Source organism: Xiphias gladius, chromosome 5 (assembly GCF_016859285.1).
Source record: "Xiphias gladius isolate SHS-SW01 ecotype Sanya breed wild chromosome 5, ASM1685928v1, whole genome shotgun sequence".
Taxonomy (NCBI): domain Eukaryota; kingdom Metazoa; phylum Chordata; class Actinopteri; order Istiophoriformes; family Xiphiidae; genus Xiphias; species Xiphias gladius.
Window position 1 is genome coordinate 14,684,495 of NC_053404.1, and position 19,165 is coordinate 14,703,659.

Below are 19,165 nucleotides of genomic sequence, written 5' to 3' on the forward strand. Positions count from 1 at the left end.
GTACCTCTCAAAAGCATTAAGTGTTTTCACACTTTGCTATAATAACTGCTGATCTCCTAGACATGATGGCAATTTTCAGATTTAATTATTCATGTATACAGCGTATGAGTTGTGGCCTTTTTCACAGCTAATAGGTAGGTTTACCCAGTCATTAGTAACTTTGGCAACTTAAGAAAGAAACTATTTTCAATCTTTTCTTTCTGCTTCAAGTAATGACCACCCATCCACCTTTTTGCTAATCTATCATATAGCTGGAGAATGAAATAGAGAAGGATTGCAGGCGCTGGGGAAATGGCCTATATTTCTCCTCGACACTCTCCTTTTAAAGCATTTTTACTGAATCTCTTAATCAAAGCCCTTGGTGCGAGAAAGGATATTTGGGATGGATGTTTTGCACTTAAACTAAATGAATCGCATCTTTTGTCATTAGTGAGTTCTCCTTTGTTCCCCTCCCCCTACTGACCATGTTGATAGAGAACCCTGTAGGAATGCGAGAGAAATGTCGTCTGTCATGTAAGCCATTCAAGTGGGAAGGACATACCGTGGCCCTTTAGTGAATGACATACTCCCTTGTCTCATAGACAATGTCAGCTAATAATGAACAATCCTGTAAATGTCAAACTGCGCTTGTATCCTGTGCTCTTTTTTCGATTGCATTCTGGTTGAGTTATATTGTTGGCAATGAAAATAGCCTGGCATAATGTTAGCTAATGGGGCTTTAATGGAGAGTGTCAGAATAATCAATCTGAGAAGGAGAGCAGAAGAATAGAAAACCCATAACTAATGAATTTCAACAATAAGACAAAATATTTTACTTACAATAACTTGGGAGATTTGTTTGCAATTTAAGACAACACAGACAATAATGGAGGTCCAAGGGGGTTTGAATTTAATCTGTAAAAGGCTGCCGCCTTTGTAATAAAAATAATGATTTAATAAATTGGAGTTATGTTTGTTTTCTCTACAGAAGCCTCAAATCTGGGTACAGTGTGAAAGCTAATAAAATCAGAACAGAGAGCCGACTATAGAGTATATGTCCTCACTCTGTTTCATCCTTAGTCACAGAAGATTCATGCCTAACGTGTTCAGATTTGTTGAGCAAGCACAGAAAAGGAAAGAATATAATGATGACTGAGGTTGTGTGTCATTGCGTATGTACCTGCATGTTCAGAGAGTGTTTTTCACCTCCTACTCGCCAACTCCCTGTGTTCCTGCGATGTGTCTGAGTCACTCATGCTGACCTAGATGTCACCCCTCCTTGCACCCACGCCAGACATTCAGCAGGACCAGTGGACCAAGAAGGGGGGGGGGGGGTGAATTGAGGGCCAAAGCCATACTTGTGAAAAGACATCTTTATTTATTCCAAAAACATTTTTAACTGTGTTGACAAACACAAAGTGACATTCCTACCACACCACGGCTAACTCCAAATGCTGCTACTTGCTCTGTCAGTATACTGTAATTCATGCAGGAAGGGTTCCACAGTGCAGAATAGTGCCAACAGCTTGCAGACTTCGGAGTCTAACTTTCTTCTTATTTGGTCGAGCATTGTTTTTTGTTTTTTTGTTTTTTTTAATCACAAACAGTGTTTCCTTTACACCTGGTCTTCCCCCTAAATATTAAATTACTTCACTGTATTCCACTGCACCAGGAGTAACTCTTGGACCCTCTATTGGCAGATAATAACCAGACCTCCACTGAACCCGATTGATTCCGGTCTACCCGAAGGACCCTGCTGTAAGAAGCCATGATGAAGACAGCAAAATTATTTATTCTAGCTCAGATGAGCCTGTAGAAGATTTTCTATTTGTTGCAGGTTTGACTCCCACGAGTAAAGCAATCAATAGTGCCTTATTGCAGATGCTGAGAGAAAGGACTGTCTGGCCAGATTTGTACTCAGGCTGTGCCACCGCTCTGATATCAACTGCAGGCTTTGGAGATTTCTGCCTTTTTCAAGGCAGAGGTCTTCAGGATTTTTATTCATCTGTGTGATGTATTACCCTGGTGGATTGAGGGATAGAGTAGATGTTTTGGGATCAGCTCATTTCAGATTTTCTTGACGAGAATGATAAAAAAGGCTATGGTGTTGTACTATGCACAGTTGTTAAACAGAAAGATCTCGATACTGTGTTGTTTTTATATTTTGCAACTGATAAAATACAACAATGTAATAATGATACTAAATGAGACAAAAATTGCAAAATTCACAAAATTGCTGAACCTAAATGAACATTTATTTAACACTGAGGTATTGAAGCTTGAACACAAAAAAATTGTTGAAAATAAAAAATATGCATTTTCTGTTTGCTTTAGTAGCTCCGCACTCTACTTTACTATTTTATAAATGTCCACAAGTAATGTAGACATTGTAAAAAAAAAAAAAAAAAAGAAAGAAAAAAAAGACCTCCTTTTTTATCATGTCATTCACATCAACCAAGTCTGTCAATGTAATTAATGTCACCGTGGTGAGTGTGTGATTAGCATTTAAGCAAACAATTTTTGTTTATTGGCCTCGTGAGCGCAGGCATCGGACGATGCCAATTACCTGAAAATGCCAGATATAACATCTGATTAATAGGCTGACCGATTATTTTATAATCAGCTGACCGATTAATCAGTCTATCACTGATGGAAATATTTGTGGCAATATTCTGTCGAGTGTTTCATCTTATTTTTTTCTATCTGTCGCTTTATCTAAATTACTTTGTTTTCATGTCTGATCCGTGTGGTCACAGTAGAATTTACCCCAACAAATGTTACTGAGACAGACGTGACCTGGGTTGTATTTCACTGACAAGGGCTTGAACGCATGCAATAATAGCTATCAAAACAAGGAAACCTGATTCATGACTAGCTTTTAAATTACTAATGAGACCTTGAGGATTAAATAAGAGATAGAGCATAGTGGGATTTTATTCACTATAATATAGTTATTTTTAAATATATTTTACCATAAATAGAACCTTTTTATGTTTTCAGGTTGACTTGTAACCTTATCACAGTAAAATATAAAATCACCACCCCTGTTGATGAGGCTATCAGTTTACGATGTTCATCTTCACATGGGAATGACATTTGAGAATCGAGGAAAAGTTGAGAGATAAATATTTTGTTCATTTCTGTCTACTGCAGTACAACACTGGCTCAAGCTCCTTCCTCCAGTTCCTCCAAATCGCTGAATTCGGTATATCTATCAGAGTGATGCTTTGGATGAGATGTTATGCGCAGGTGCCAAACTCAAAAAAGCGTTCTTCCTCATATAATTTGCTAAAAGTATGTCACAGGAAGTATTTCTTAATCAATATTCACTTGTCTAACCCTCTTCTGGCTGGCCTCTTGGTTTTCAAACTATGGATCCATCTCACTGTTATACAGTATGTATTACATTCTGCATCGAATTCTTCCTCTACAACCACAACCTTTATCACCACCAAGCACTTCTGCAGAGCACAGATCAATTACAAGCCAGCCTGCCAAGCGATCAAGTCTATAATAACACAGTCTCTCCATCTTGTTCTGCTGCAGTAAATTACCTAGGCTGCAGGACAAGCCTCATCTTTCCCTCCCTCAACCCTTGAGGGATCTTTATTAATGCCCAGGCTTTACATCAAATACAGTCGAGTGGCCTCGTAATGAGATCACAAGACAAGCCTGGCCTGATTTAAATGCTAAATACAGGTCAAAGCCAACCAGTGACCTAAACATACTCCACTGGCTAGGTGTAATGATAATCCAGAACCTGATGTCGGCGGAGAAAAGCAGAGAGAGAAATTGAGAATGTTTGTGTGGGAACGTGTGTTTGTGTGAGTGGAAAAGGATACATGATGGTAAAGAGGGGAGTGAGGGGACAAGAGAGCTGAGACAAGGAGACAGAGAAATTAAAAATCTGATTATAAATATCTGTCCGATTGTGTTTTGCAAAGAATTTTCATTGGAGATGTCTGTGTGGAAAGCGTTGCAGCAATTTATTAAACAATTTGTTGCCCCCAAACTACCTTTACACATCTTATGTTTCGCAGACCAAAGCCAAGCAGACTCTTCCTCCTTGTTTTCCCTCACTCCACCCAAATACACCAATTACTCAGGCCCTGGGCTAAATGTGAGCTGTCTAAAAGTTGAAAAAGAAAAAGTAACAGATGAATAAGAAAACAACAAACTTGTGGTAATTAAACATCAAGGCTGTGGATAACGGAAGTGCTAATCCGCCCAACTCAGCTGATTCCACCATTCCAAAAGCATTTACACTTTCATTAAAGTGTGCAGCCTAGCAGAACAAAATCATTTGGAAGGCCCTGCATTAACACCAGAAGTGAACCTGTGGCTGTCTATGCGGCACAGTTCACAATACAATAATTAAGACTAGCTGAGCCCATGACAAGATGTTCACAGAGAGAAAGTGCAGAGAAAAAAAAAAAGACACGTACTTAGATAAAATGTTCAGGCATGAAAGCAACTGTTTACCCACTTTTCTTCAATGAAACATCTGACAATGAATGAGATGCAATAATTCTCCTTGCTTCCTTCACAATGCACAAAATGGAAGTATGGTAACCACTGTAATAATATGACGAAAAGGATTGTTATTTTCAAACCACTTTTAGAATCATTGAAGCTGACAGATTCTAGAGAGGGGTTAACACCGAGTTTATTCCTGATTAGATTTAGCTTGTAAAGTGAATCTCCAATTGGGATGTTTACTTCAACCCACAGGAGCAAAGCAACTAATTATCTATTAATGAATGAATTACTTACTTAAATGAGTGACCTGTTACTATGTTTGATATCTGCCCAGTGCCTAACATCTTCAATAATCCTGTTTATTTCTTACTTCCCACATCACTCAGTCAAATAAGCACACAATTTAAAAGGCTGATGCCTTTTTACTTGTGTGAATCTCTCAATTCTCCTTTCAAATTTATGATAATATTAACATTTTTAATAAATTGCTAAAAACAAAAATACAGACAGTACCTGCTACTTACTCTAATTTACTATAAAATAGACTAGAATGCCTACATCACCCGCTACTACCCCTTTTTTCTTTCAGAAGTAACAGCAGTTGACAAAACAGTCTCACTTCAAGGTGCATTTAGTACCTGTACTGGAACTTTTGGTCATATCACACAATCTTCATCAGCAAATGGAGTTTGTAGGTTGTTCTGGATTTGTAAATGTTTAAAAATACCACTTTTGTGCAGTTCTCATCCACATTAGCTTAGAATAAGGTGATACTCATGATCTTAATGATGTTTCTTGATGAAGAGCATGAGACATGATCGAGAGCGCCAAGAGAGCTAATAAATAGACCTTGAGGTGAGATTGTTTTTTCACCTGCAATAACAGAGTACAAGAATGATTTGTAGAGCTTTACTTTCAAGCCATGATCATGCGGTATGATCAAAAGCTCAGAAAGAGCTACTAATCAGGCCTGGATGTGAGATTGTTTTGTCAAATGTTTTCTTTCTGTTCAGGTTGTACTGTGTTTTATGAAGAAGTCTTACGTCAAAACTGTGCAGTGAAAGGAAAATGAACTATTTCATAGAATAATACATAAATAACACACGTAGGTATTTCAGAATGCATACCTTTTTTAAATTTCCAAAGCAACTGCTATTTAATTAGCAAATATGAAGTTGAAAATAACAAGACTTCACTTGTTGTACTGTAAGAGCATATGTGTGTGTTTGGGAAGTATTATAGAGTAGTTATACATTAGATGACTATCATGGCGCTTACTGTATATCATTACTACAGCAATCTGTGAGGCCACCCTATCCATTAATGAAATCACAAAGCTTTCAATTATGCATGGCAAACTAACTTATTAATGTCAGCGACAAAGGAAAAGCAGTCTATTAGATGAGGGGAATTTTTTTTTTTCTTTACAGTTCATTAAGTTTTAAAATAAGAAAATCAATGTGTGGAATCCATACAGTCAGCGGTGGTTTTGAGTAAATGCATTCAGACAGTGGGCAGAAGTATGAGTCAGTCTGAAGGCTCACAGTGCTACCACTCCCACCTGCTTCAGTGCCATCTGTATTATGTATTTATTTTTTAATGATTTTGTTTTGAGGGGCTGAGTGTGGGAGAGAATGCCAGTGGTGCATGTGAAGAGTGTATTGACAAAGAGGGGAAAGGGGAGCAAGAGAGGAACCTGAAACCACCAACCACAGAGTTCACAGGAGTGAGTTCATAGCGCATGCCTCGGCGCTGCTGCGACTGGTGCCATCACAGCCAACACCATGTTGCTCTCAGGCATGATCTTTTTCTGCAAATTGCTGAGGTAAATTGACTTTCCATCATTTTCAGCATTTCCGCCAGTGCCAGTGTAGCCACAGATTGATCGCTCTGAATTTAACTCTTACAGCAAACCTTTTCCACACGGATGCAGGTTAGCGTGAATGTAGAAATCAGCTCCCTCCACGTCTGATCAGCAATCTAAAATGGCGAAAGTGTTCAACATCCCTGCCTCTAAACAGTCAGTGAGAAACTCAGGGGTGATGGTGGCCAGCACTAGCAAAGATGTTGGACTTCACAATACACACAGTAAGTATGTTTAATTTCATCTTTACAGTTTCCCTTCTCAAGGTGCACTTAAATTCGGAGACTGTCAAAGACAACACTGCCTGCCGGTGTAGTAAACTGTATTTATTAGAGAACTCACAGCCACACTGTGGGTGAAATACTGATCCTACAGATGACACACTTCCTAAAACCAAAGGATGTGTCCAGCTGCAGTAAAATCTGCAATCTCATATTAAAGTCAATTCAGTGAAGATGGATTACAGTTAAAGCTGTTATAATCAGTGACAGACAGCCCATTATTCAAATGTCACTACTGCTATTGACTGACGTATATTGTGGCTGAATATTACACATCACTGTCTTTCTGACAAAATGTTCTACAGGAGTTCTTAAAGGTTGCCTTTTTTGGACTCAAATATTTAAACTTCTTCTTTCAAAGGTCTCTCAGTGGGTAACCAAAGTTGAGGCAGCTTTAATGTGATGATAAAGGGGACCTTTTAAAGTGAAAGATTAGACATAAACTGCAGAAAATACTGTGAGCCTTAAGAGATAACTATAAGTAATATGTGAAAGTTTGTCTAGAATGTCTCAGAGCAAAGGGTTAGCCATATATTTTTTTTACTATTTACACAAAGTTTACTAGCGACTCATGATAGATTCATTGTCTTTGGAATCTTAAGGCTCTGTCTCACTTTTTTGTCCAAGCAGAGTCATTCACATCATCCAATTCTATGAATACCATTTCATGTCACTGTGGTGTTATTTTACGAAAGGATGATTTTTGAGTGTGTAATTGCCATTTAATTCCATGGATGTTGAAAACCTTTAAGCTCAATAACTAAGAACTATCCTGAAGGCAGACTGAATCATAATTCTAAGCTCATGAATAAAGCCAGCATGACACCTCCATTAGTCCTCATACGCCTGACAGCTGGTGCAAACTGACCCAGTAAACACGAAAATTGAAACTGGCTTAACTTGACCACTTTTTATAACTAATGAAAGAGTATGGGTTTAATTGATCTGTATTTATGTGTGTGCTCAGTGTTGCTTCCTCTAAAGATTAAATTAGCTCATGTGCTAACACCAGCACATGTGCTAGTGTTACCCTGATCTAGTAACATAAGTGCAGTAGAATAAGTGACAATACATGCCAATTCATTGTCTCGATGTTCAAATGTGGCCTTTGCTTCAAGCTACTAATTAATACAGTGTATTGTTGCAGTTGAATGGTCTCATCTTTATCCTCAATGCACAGGTACATAAACAATCAATGCTTGCCAAGTGCCTGTTCACTTTTTAATTAGGCCTACTTTCAAACGTATTGCATCTGAAATACACTGTGTTCCTCTCCGTTTCCGAACAACCAACATGTGGCTAGATTCCACCCAATACTTACAGTGCTGCACTTCCATCTACAACACAAAGCAGGGGCTCAGAAACTGATATCATTAATGGGTGTGCACTGCCTCAAACTGCACAGTGTCCACTCCAGTCCAAAAGGAGACAAATGACAGGTAAATACACCAAACAGGCTGGTGTTGTACTGATCTGCTGCCCATTTTTCATTTCATAATAACAATGCTGGGGGACAGTCCTTTTTGTTGGGCCTGCTGGTGCGTGAATGACTTGAGGAGGAAATAGGCCCAGTAATTATTCTTTCCTCCACTTGTCCCTCCTGTCGCGTCCCACCATCGCTCACACACTGGAGATTCAAGCTATTGAAGCCTGATGAAATCCCAGCACAACAACAGCTACCGTACTAGTCATGCAGGCATCGCTGTGTTCAAGGGATTGTTCCTGCTTGAACATTGAAACTGACACTGAGGGACTATCAATTATTGGAATTTCAATCATGCAGTCAACATACAATGTGGCAAGTTGTATGATGAGACCAATATGTAAGAACAAGTGGATTAAACACCGCTTTAATATGGTTTTCTAGCTGATGGAAGTGACATGAGTCAATCAGGTATTTAAGGTATTATGCAATTAATCTTTATCTGAGCAATGGGAGTGTCACATTATATGACAAAGTAAGCATAATGTATAAATCCAGAGCACTAGGGTGAATGTCAAAACATGACAAAGACAGGGACTCACCTTGGACTGAATGTAAATACCATATTGCATTAATACATGGCCAGATCGACTTAACACAAGTGAGTCACAGCACAGAAATGAGGAAATTTTGACAAGCAGAGACACTGACCTTTACTATGCAATTATAAAGGATATCTTTCCTCTTGGACTCACAGGGAGCCAACAGGAGGCAGAAGACCAGCAAACAGGCAGTGAGAAGGAGCGTCAGTGCATGATAGGTTCCAGGGCCAAGGCCAGGGATACAGCTGCTTCACATCTCTGGAGTACCGTTTCACCATTTCCCTAGTTCAGAATGTATCACTGACAATCCCATGATTTTTAAACAGCATATCTTAAACATTTTCTACATTGATAATTCAGTAAACTGTCCCATATGCTCTCTTTATCCCTTTTTGCTCCAAACCTCTAAATTGATAGATTTTCTAGTCGTCATGCTTCAACCCTTCCAACCCTTTCAAGAACTCCAACTAGAAACTACAGTCAAGAATCCCCACCATCAGCCAACGTGCTCACCCTTGCCATGTGCTCTCAGTTTCACATGGTGGTATGAGAGGGTATTAGGGTCACCTTCAGGCAAAAGAAAGAGCCCAGGGAAAGCCTGTCAAGACCAGTGACTTAGAAGGACTTTCAATGCCGAATTGCGTTGGTGGAGGCATGCAGCCACTTGGAAGCAACGAAACGAGCAAGCAAAGGAACATCACAAAAAGGCCAGAAGCATGCACTTGTAGGTGACCTGCCATCCTTGCAGGTCATCTGAGAGCTATGTTAGCAGCTGGCTGTTTTAATTCAAGATACAGTGGCTGATGGGAGTAAAATAAAAAGAAAAGGACAGGAATGATAAAGAAGGGGATGCAGTTGCTGGCGAGAGAACGCAGCATGTGTACCCACCCTTCAAACACTCTACTGATCAAGTTGTGCCCTGGGTTAGGTATGTAATCGGATGTCAGAGCATATTAGTACTCAGTGGGTTTTGCACCTTTGTTTGTAGTCTACAGGTTCAGACCACACATTTGCTTGACATAAATTCACATCACAGCAGCGGTAGCAGCTTTGGCCACACTCTGCAGCTCTGGTTTTCCCATTCTGCTGCAACTTCACACTTATTTCAGTCAAGGTTCATGGACTTTGTATGCCCTTAGTCTTTGTCCAGACAACGTGTAACCTTACATGTATTACATGGTCTGACAGAGTCTAGCTGAAAGGAAAAAAAGAAGGCCGAGAAAGAAAGAAAGAGTTGTCAAAAGTCACTAAGTTGCTAAAACACGGACTACTCTTAAATCCTAATGTCATCATCTCCATTCCTTTTTTGCAGAATACAAAAAAAGAGAACAAGAGATAAGGTAGCTGGTTTGAAGAAATCAGGGACTCCTGAACTATGCCACATTAAATTTCCCTAAAAAAAGAATCAGGTATCTTTACATCCACAATCTAAATTAAAAAGGTAATGCTTTTCCTTCAAATTTAAACAAACTAACAAGATCATTATTCATTATTTTGTGTCAACTGACTTTTTTTTTTAACCATCAGTTCTGTATGGTGAGTTGAAAAGCAATGAGATGGTGTTGCAGCTGTGTTATTCATAGCTCCACTCAATGTAGAAAGTGTCAAGAAATGCCGTAAAGACAAAGCCATAATTGTCGTCTGCCACTATGGGCCTTTTCAGGTTGTACATTTGTTCCATAAATCTGCAATGATAAATATCTTTCCAATGATAAGTGTTTGAAATTAGAGTGTGAAATTGAAGCTATTCATGAACATTTATAGTGCATTTGTATGCGGTCCATTCTAGTACATGCACAAATTGATTAGCGTTGGCAGTAATTTAAAATATTTATACCACACTTGTCTTTGTTTGCTGTACTGAACACTAATTTCTGACCTTTAAAGTGGCCACAAAGTAGGGAAGCAGTTTCCAATTATGCTTCATTACAACCACCCATCCCTGAAAATGATCAGTGTGGATCATAAACCTCTGTGAATGTGGGTTTTAAGTCTTGCCCAGTGAAGAACCTAACAAATATGACCTTTGCGAGTATGCAAATCACCAACTGCAGCCATTAAATTGTTCACAAGCTTGGTCCTTCCATTTGCTCCCTACGCTGCCCAAGCCTGGTTGTAAACAGGCTATTAAAGGGTCTGCCTCTGCCTCAAGCGGCCTCTGGCCTTGGGCTCACACCACCAGCACTGGAACTCTTAATGAAGCGGAAAATTAAAAGGTTTGGTCGGACATTGAAAGCTTGTTTCCTTCCATGAAGGGTTTGTTTGTCATTCATCTCGCTTTACTCGCTTCTCATCATCACAGCCCTCCACCCTCATTTCACAATCACACTCAAATAATCAAAGGTCACAATCAAATTAATTCACAAAGTGCTTCACATAAAACAGAAATATCGCCAAGTGGCTGAGCCCAAAATTACCACACATGCAAACAAACCACAAATACTTATAAAAATAAGCAAAATTAAAATCACAAAAAGTGATAAATTAGAATTAAAAAACTAATATCACACATTTTTGGAAATGTGGGGGTTGATAATACTTATTTGCATACTTAAATAGATTTTTAATAAAGTATCGTAGCAATGACATGCTCTACATCTTTCTAGAGTTCCTTCGGGGTCTGTCACAATGGTTAGACCAACCAGAACACAAAGGTCTCATTAGAATATTATATCCAGGGGCTTCATATAACTTATTTGCATACTTTAGCAGATGTTTAATAAAGTGTTGTTGTACAGTAGAAGCATATTGCTCCCATATTATACACTGAGCTCCCACTCACTCAGCTGTCAGACAGGAGAGTGTATCTCTCTCTCAAATAACTAACCAGGTTCTGAAGGCCCTACCATTGGCACCCTATGTTTTTTCTAAATGCTACTCTCCAGTTTCTTAATAACTGCAAACACAGATATATAGTCGCTATCCCACGAGGCCACTTAAAAAGTAAGGGCCTGCTGAAAACATCCTTATTCTTTGTATCTTGCTATTTTCAAGAGGGGGCCTTGATAATAATGGTCTTAAGGGTTTCAAACGGACCTATAAAGCACAGGAAGTGGAAATGTGATGGACGTGTCAATATCGCAAGACCACTAGCGCTAATTAAATTTTAAGGGCTTAACACTGAATGAGCCTCAAATACTTTTGGGGGAAGCAAAAGGGCTCACAAACTACTTTGATTGGTAGCCAAGGGACGTGAAATTGTTTGCCAAAGGTAACAGGAACTTTGCTCTGAAAATGGCTTTATGACCTCTTGCATTGACCTCAATCACTTGGCCTGGTTGCGTCCCACAATCCCCTCAACTTTTGGCAGTTTCCCTGCATTACCACGGTGATGGCCTAATTTGAGAGGGGTTGTGGGAGTAGAAAATGGAGTCACTCATTGTAGGAAAGGACCTGGGACTTCAAACCAGGGATTTGGCCCTGTGACCTGCTGTTTGTGTCGTTGCACTGGGTGAACATCTAATTTGGCTTGGCTTTAGTTTTGGCTTTATATTCGCAGAAGCACTCAGGAAGAGAACTGTGTGTAAATTATGCTATTTAGCCAGAGTCTTTGATTGATGCTTTTTTTTAAAAGGATAATCACAAAAATATTGAAATATTAAAAATGACATTTGAGCAGCAACATTTCTGCGGAATAAAGTCCTGGTTGCCCTGGATAATCTGCAGACTTTGCTGTAAACAGTTTTTATTTGAAACTGTTTACTAAAGAAGAAATTGTCTAAGAACTTGCCCAGAGCATTGTTTCTGGAAGGGCATGTTGTTTTTTTCCACCTTCATTGTATTGGGGTGGCAAGCAGAATTGTTGGGCACAGATATCTCAGTCCTCAACACATACAACCAAACCCACCTGCATAGCTAGATGTCACTGGAGGAAAATTAGAAAATATACTTTTTGTGACCATTTCATTTTTCTGATATAGGTTTATGAAATCTGATTGTATAAGCAGTAGCAGATTACAAACATAGTTACTAAATTAAAATAAAAAAATTCAACATTTCCATACATATAATAAATGGTGGATATTTTGCATGTACAATCTTTACGCATTTATGTGTGGAACATTCTGTTATTTGTCAGAATCAAGAAAACACTGAGGTTTAAAAGACAATATGAAATACATAATTTACACCTAACACTGCCTTGGGAGTATCCGGAGGAGGTAATTTGACAAGGATATTTAACAGGGAACGCTCCTTGCATATTCAGTGCAAAACAGTTTCCATAAACCACTGCTTTGTCCAACCACAGGGTACAATGATTTACTAAACAATACAATCTTTTTTCTTCATTGCTGTCTCAAAGGCACACAAAGCACTCTAAATCTTCCTCTAATAGCAAAATTATGGTGATTAAAGAGCTGCATGGTTACTCTAATACTTAACTGAACATGTCCACTGAGATCGTGGATCATTTTGAAGGCAAGCAGATAGAAATGTTCGTGACCTGTGTTATCTGTTTGTGTGTTTACAGTATACTTGGAATCTATTCCCTGGACAGAGGAAGATGAGCTCTGCCTCCTTGTTCTCTTTGCAATTTCAGTCCATCGGGGACTGATGCCATCAGTGTTCCTGGCATTGAACAAGATGTTCCTTTGCATAAGAGATTTCCCTGCTGATGCTGGCCTGTCATTTCCTTTCTTGTCCATAATATAATGTGACGATGTGGTGTCCCACACGTCCTGCTCCATCTGAGAAGCCCGACAATGTCCCATTTCTCCATCCACCCACAACACAGCCAAGTGATGCTCTTCAACGCCCAAAGTTATTTTCTCTGATGGTGCGAAGAAAACAAAATAAAGGAAGGAAGGAAAAAGAAAAAATACCCTTTTGTACTCCTCTACCAGGTGTTATTTGAATATTTTAACAGATTCTGCATCGAGACACATTTACTTGACTATGAAGTCAAAATCACAGAGCAGCATCAAAAACTAAACAGAGGCCAGACAAGTGACTGAAACAGTCGGTTGGAAAGGTCCATTTTTACCATTTAAAAATACAACTTTGTTATTTAATGAAAATGAACTTGGCCCAACACTAAGCTGATGATGTGGGCTTGTAAAACTCAGATTTGGTCCAACACTTGCTTTGACACTTGAACAGAGTTATTATTTTGAATTATATTTTGTGTCAAATTCAACAAGGGAACCAACAACTAATTGAACTGAAAGTCAATCATCTTTGTGATAGTAGCAGATTCACATTAAATTATGCACACTTTTAGCTGATGTAATAGTTATAGTTTTACTAATTGAAAGATCAAAAGGAACTGTAATATTAAAAAATATAAAAATATATATGATAATACATATATATGATAATCTTGTTATTCCTAGATGCCATTTTGCTCTGTAGAGTTAAAAATATCTTTCTAAACAGTTGTTACAGAGATCATAATAGGAGGAGATGATGATATACCAATATTTATGCATGTGGTTATGTGCCTACAACTGATTCGAAAGTTTTTGGACTAAAGCTGCCATTAGACAATTTTTTTTGTCTGTATTCATGAAAAACACTACCCAAAAAATTTAGATTTTCAGTGTTTCCCTCATAATGTTCATGTTCCTTGAAAGGACCTGTAGACATTATACAAAACCTTTTGTAAAGATAATGATGTTATTTGATATGCATGCAGTTTGCATAAGTTTCTAGTATTTTACGGTTCTGTTAGAAAGCAGGATCAGCAGGGCTCAGGTGTCTTTTAGTTGTCTCAGCAGGTCTCAGTAAAGGGTCAAGTCAACAGAGTCAAGACAGAGATATAGTCGGCTGTCCAGGAAAGAGAACTGCAACATGCACTGATGCTGACAGACAAAATCTGAACTTGGAGCCTATTTTCATCATTCCTGACTTTGAGAATCAATGAATCTGCATCTGATCTAAATTGGGAAGAGGGGGGCAAGGACAATCTGTTTTCAAAAGGACATCACGAAAAAACATGGATTGTATAACTGAAATAATAGATAGTGATTGCTGGGTGAGAAGGATTAACCTCTGGGCTACGTACATTGCCTGTGATAAGGTTTCCACAGCAGATAAAAAGTTAAATGTACCAGTGGATGCATTCCAATTTCCTTTTTCTATTATAAGACAAACTTTGTAAAAGTTTGAACGCTATAATTTGCGTCGTACCATTCTACTATGTTGATCATAGACTTCCTGACTGTTTTTGATTAATTGTTTTTAATAAAATTATGAGCTCAATTTTTAATGAGCTGATTTATGTTACTGGTATTGTCCCATCATGTAGCTTAGCAACTTTGTGTTATGAACTTACATTTTCTGTTGGCTTTAAGGTTTATTACCGCCAAAATATTTTACAGTTTCCTAAATTTACTGACATTAAATGATGTGCATTATAGTCATGACAAAAGAGAATAAAGTAGTTGCAAGAAAAGATATGAATAAACCACTTACAATATATTAGGAATAGGTTCTGATAGCCAGTTCCATTTTGGATAAAGTTTCAAGTTGGCAAGAGAGCTGGATTCGTTAACCTCTGCAGCCAATGAATCCTTTATAAAATCTTTCATTTGTGTTCTCTGTTTAGTCTCTTTTGCCTCTCTCTCTGACACTACAGGCATCGGCAAAGGAAAAAAGACTGATGATTATTCAAACGTGTGACAACATGGCGGACAGCGAGGGTTCCAAAGTCAACGAACCAACTACACAATGCAGTATTGGTGGAACGAGACTCACAACAAAGGGGGAGACCAAGTCTTTGGTTTCAATATCTATCGTGCAGCATGAAAAGCAAGTATCTTTTGGCATTTTTGATAACTTGAGAGTGACTGTTGCTCAGCCAGTGTTATGTCATATCCTGTGATCCGTTGGACTCGTAGAAGTGCAACAACAAGTTCGCCTTGATTTAATGTTCAGTGCATTATGCTTGTCTGGTATTTGGTCGCCTGGATTTAATGTTCAGTGCATTGTGCAAGCAAAATATTTGTGATTTATTTAGTTGATATTAATGAATGAAAAAGATTAAAAATATAATTAATATTAAAGTGGAATTAATATTATTTTAATGGTGTGGTGTTGTTTTTACTTCAGCTTCTACTTCTGCTGCTGTAGCACAGCCCCCCAATGAGCAGTGAACACAAGTTTGATAGTTAATTACTGTAGGTTTTAATAGTGTCAGTTATGCTTGTCTGGTATTTGGTCCCTAAATCGAAATTAAAAATTTCCAATTGTGTTGTTGATGTGATCAGAAGAAATTAGATTAAATACTAAGTTATATTTTTATGTTACATAAAACAGTTAAAATTTGTTTTGTTTCTTTTGTTACAGTTTCATTCATTCCATGGTAAAAACAAACTACTTAAAAAAGTCTGATAAGGGATTTGAAAGAATTTGGATTCAATAAGCGGATTCTGAACTGGATTCAGATTTGATAAAATGCTTTTCGAACCCTATCCCTACAGTACATTACTGGAATGGGCCAACAGCAAGAAAAAAAGGCAAGAAGGTGTAATCAGATTTTGGTTGTAGAAATTTAATTTGAAATCCTTTGTGCAATCATGTCCTACAAATGTTGTATATGTCATCAACCTTTTGTTATGCAAAAACTGAACAAAGAAAGAGGTAGACTCGCTCTAGCTGATATGTCTATGATATGTCTTTGGTAGGCAGGGACTAATGTTCAAAACATCACTCACTTTCTTTTCCACTCTTGATATTTGTGATGAAGCAGTGGGTGTGATAGAACCCCCCCCCCCCCGTTAAAATGGAAACCTGACAAGAGGAAAAGAGAGTGGCGGGCATCAGCAGCTTCCATCACTTATGCACCACTCATGCATGATTGAAAGGCCTCTGCAAGCTTGGAGGACTGCATCATTTATACCAGACTCCTTCAAAAATCAAGAGGCAGGCAGTAGCTATAGTTAATATTGACAAAGCACTGACTTAAAAAAAATTAAAGGCAGAGGAAAAAGTCTAAATAGAACAAGTTGATTCCTTCTTGGGTAAAGCTTAGACTTTTGTCTTTTCTTTCTCCTCTTCTCCTGTGCTAATCTTTTAGATGGATTCAGCTAAATTGTAATAGTCTCCCACAGAACATAAATGGAGAGCATCCAGGGATTTGGAGCTGCTATTAGGGAGACAAAATCATCCATCACAGCAGCTGCTAGGGAAGGAACTGTGAAATAAGGAGGACGTGAGAGAAAGAGCTATTTTTGTAGGAATGCCATGTGGTGGTTGTTTTTTTCCTCTTTCCTATTCCCTAGCTTCTTAGTTCCCCTGCACTGGCAACACCACTGTGGTGAGCTAATCTATGTTATCTTGTTCCATGTGGGGTCCACACATTTGGTCTTCATCAAACTTGCATCTGGTAAGAATGCATTAAGCTTAGCCCAAAAGACCAGGTACAACACCACCCCTTCAGCAGCTGCGGCAGCAGTGTCAGCCTCATCATGCCTACACTCTGGGCTCACAGATGGACAATCACAGCTAGAAACTGCTCCTCTCTCTCTTCCTCTCCTCCTTGTCCAGATCAACAGCTTCAGGTAAAAGCAGAAGATTTCTGCTCATCAGTCAGAGCCCAGGGGTGAATGATGTGTTGAATCTGCATTAGATGCCTGGCCGGTGTAAAGAGAAAAAGTCGTGGTGGGAGGTGGAGGATGGGGGGGTCACCACACTGATTAATGACTAAAAGCAGCAGAGCACCACATTCTCCATTTCCTCCACCTACTTAAACCATTGGAAAGAGGAGAGATACAGTATATCGAGCAAATCACCGATACAGAATCCCAAGCATCATCCAATTGTGTTGCCAGTATCGAATCCCTACCCCAGGTAGTGAGATTCAAATCACTCAACTCAGCTTTTATTTTAGCAGCTTTTTTCTCCTCCCTGGTCCCAGGGATGGAAAGCTTGCACCTGTCAGTCACAGCCACAGTTGGGTTTTGATGCCTTTAAAAGTGTGACACAGTGCTGTGATATGAGACAGGAGCCCAGGCTCATGCTGTGGCTGTTCGCCCACTGGGTTTCCAATGGGAAATGCAAACTTACTGTTTGGTTTTTGCAGCCTTTCCTAACACTCAAAACATCCCCCACAACTGAAAAAAACGTGGAAAAAGGGGGCTTGCGGTTCAGGAGCTGAGAAAATTGATCTGGAATTAAGACAGCCAGATAAAAACAGATATTTAATTATTATTTTTAAAAATGATCCATGTCCCCAAAGCTGCATGAAAAGCATGCATTAATCAACATCTTTTAGCAAATGGATAGATGAGATGTACTTTACTGACAGGAGATGAGATGCAATATGTAGTACACTCCCCGAAAAGAAATTAAATCATGTAATGAACACACAAGCAGTGTCACGGGTGCTAACACACATCTCCTCTTGGATAAAATTATTTCAGTGCTACAACAATCAGAGACAAACTGTTCTCCTACTTTTTTTTTAAATGGAGGTGGGCCCCAGCATCCTCGGGTTCCTGTCCTGCAGTGCTGTGCAATTCTGTGATAAGACTGGTGATAACATCTGGCCAGAAGATCAAGAATCAAAGAGAAGAATCCTGCCAGGTGGAGAGAAAAAAAAACTGATAAAATCAGACAGAATACTTAAGAAAAACTACATTTAAGCTTCCCCACTATGCTTATAAAATATGTCTAACATCCTGTGAATTTAATTAACTCATAAAGCTCTGGATGGAATTATCAAGCTATTTGGTAGTGAAAGTAACAATTTTTATTATAAAGCATAATATCAAGTGTTTAAAGATGTCAATCAATGTTCATCTCTACAGTTTCCTGGGCACAGAGGAAGGTTTTAGATAATAACTGAGAGGCCTTTTTATACCCTGAAAGTGATGGGGGGAAAGGCATACTTTCTACATAAAACAAGCTAAGTGAGATGTGTCACTGTATCATTTACATTTCATTGTCATACATATAGCCAGGTGGCTATATGTCTGACAGCCTCTATGCCTTGACCTCCGATCCCCACTCTTAGAGGCTCCATGGGTACCGATGCAGTAGCAGAAGCTGACAGGGCTCAAAATAAACCTGTCTGAGATGCAGTTGCAGACTTATTTCTCAGTTATTTTTTCTCCCACACAACCAAAAGTGGCATATCATCTGAGCTTCATGGAGGAATTATCTGTGATTTATTGCTCTAGCATAGATTTTCAAGGACTCACCAGAAAGATGTGTGAGGGGACAAGAATGCTTAGCTGACCTCCTAGGCCATTGATTAAGGCTGTGTGTCCTGCTGATTTGTACCACTCTGCCAGAGACTGCTGAGAGAGGCCGTGGAAAACATGGTCCTGCTTTGCTCTGCTTTGATAAAAGCAGAGCAGGAGAAAACACACTCTTCATCCATCCTTTCAGAAGCAAAGTGATTTAGATGGTTGAAGCACTGCAAGAAATCCAGTGCTCTAACAATCTATACTGCTGCTACCACTGCTGCTTCCAAAAAGTGGCCAGGATGTCGCCTGGGGGCTAGCTACCATAGCAAAAATGGAAGAAACAGGGCTTGCTGACCAACATGAACCATAAAATAAGAAAAGTTGAAAAACAAAACTCCATGTTTTTC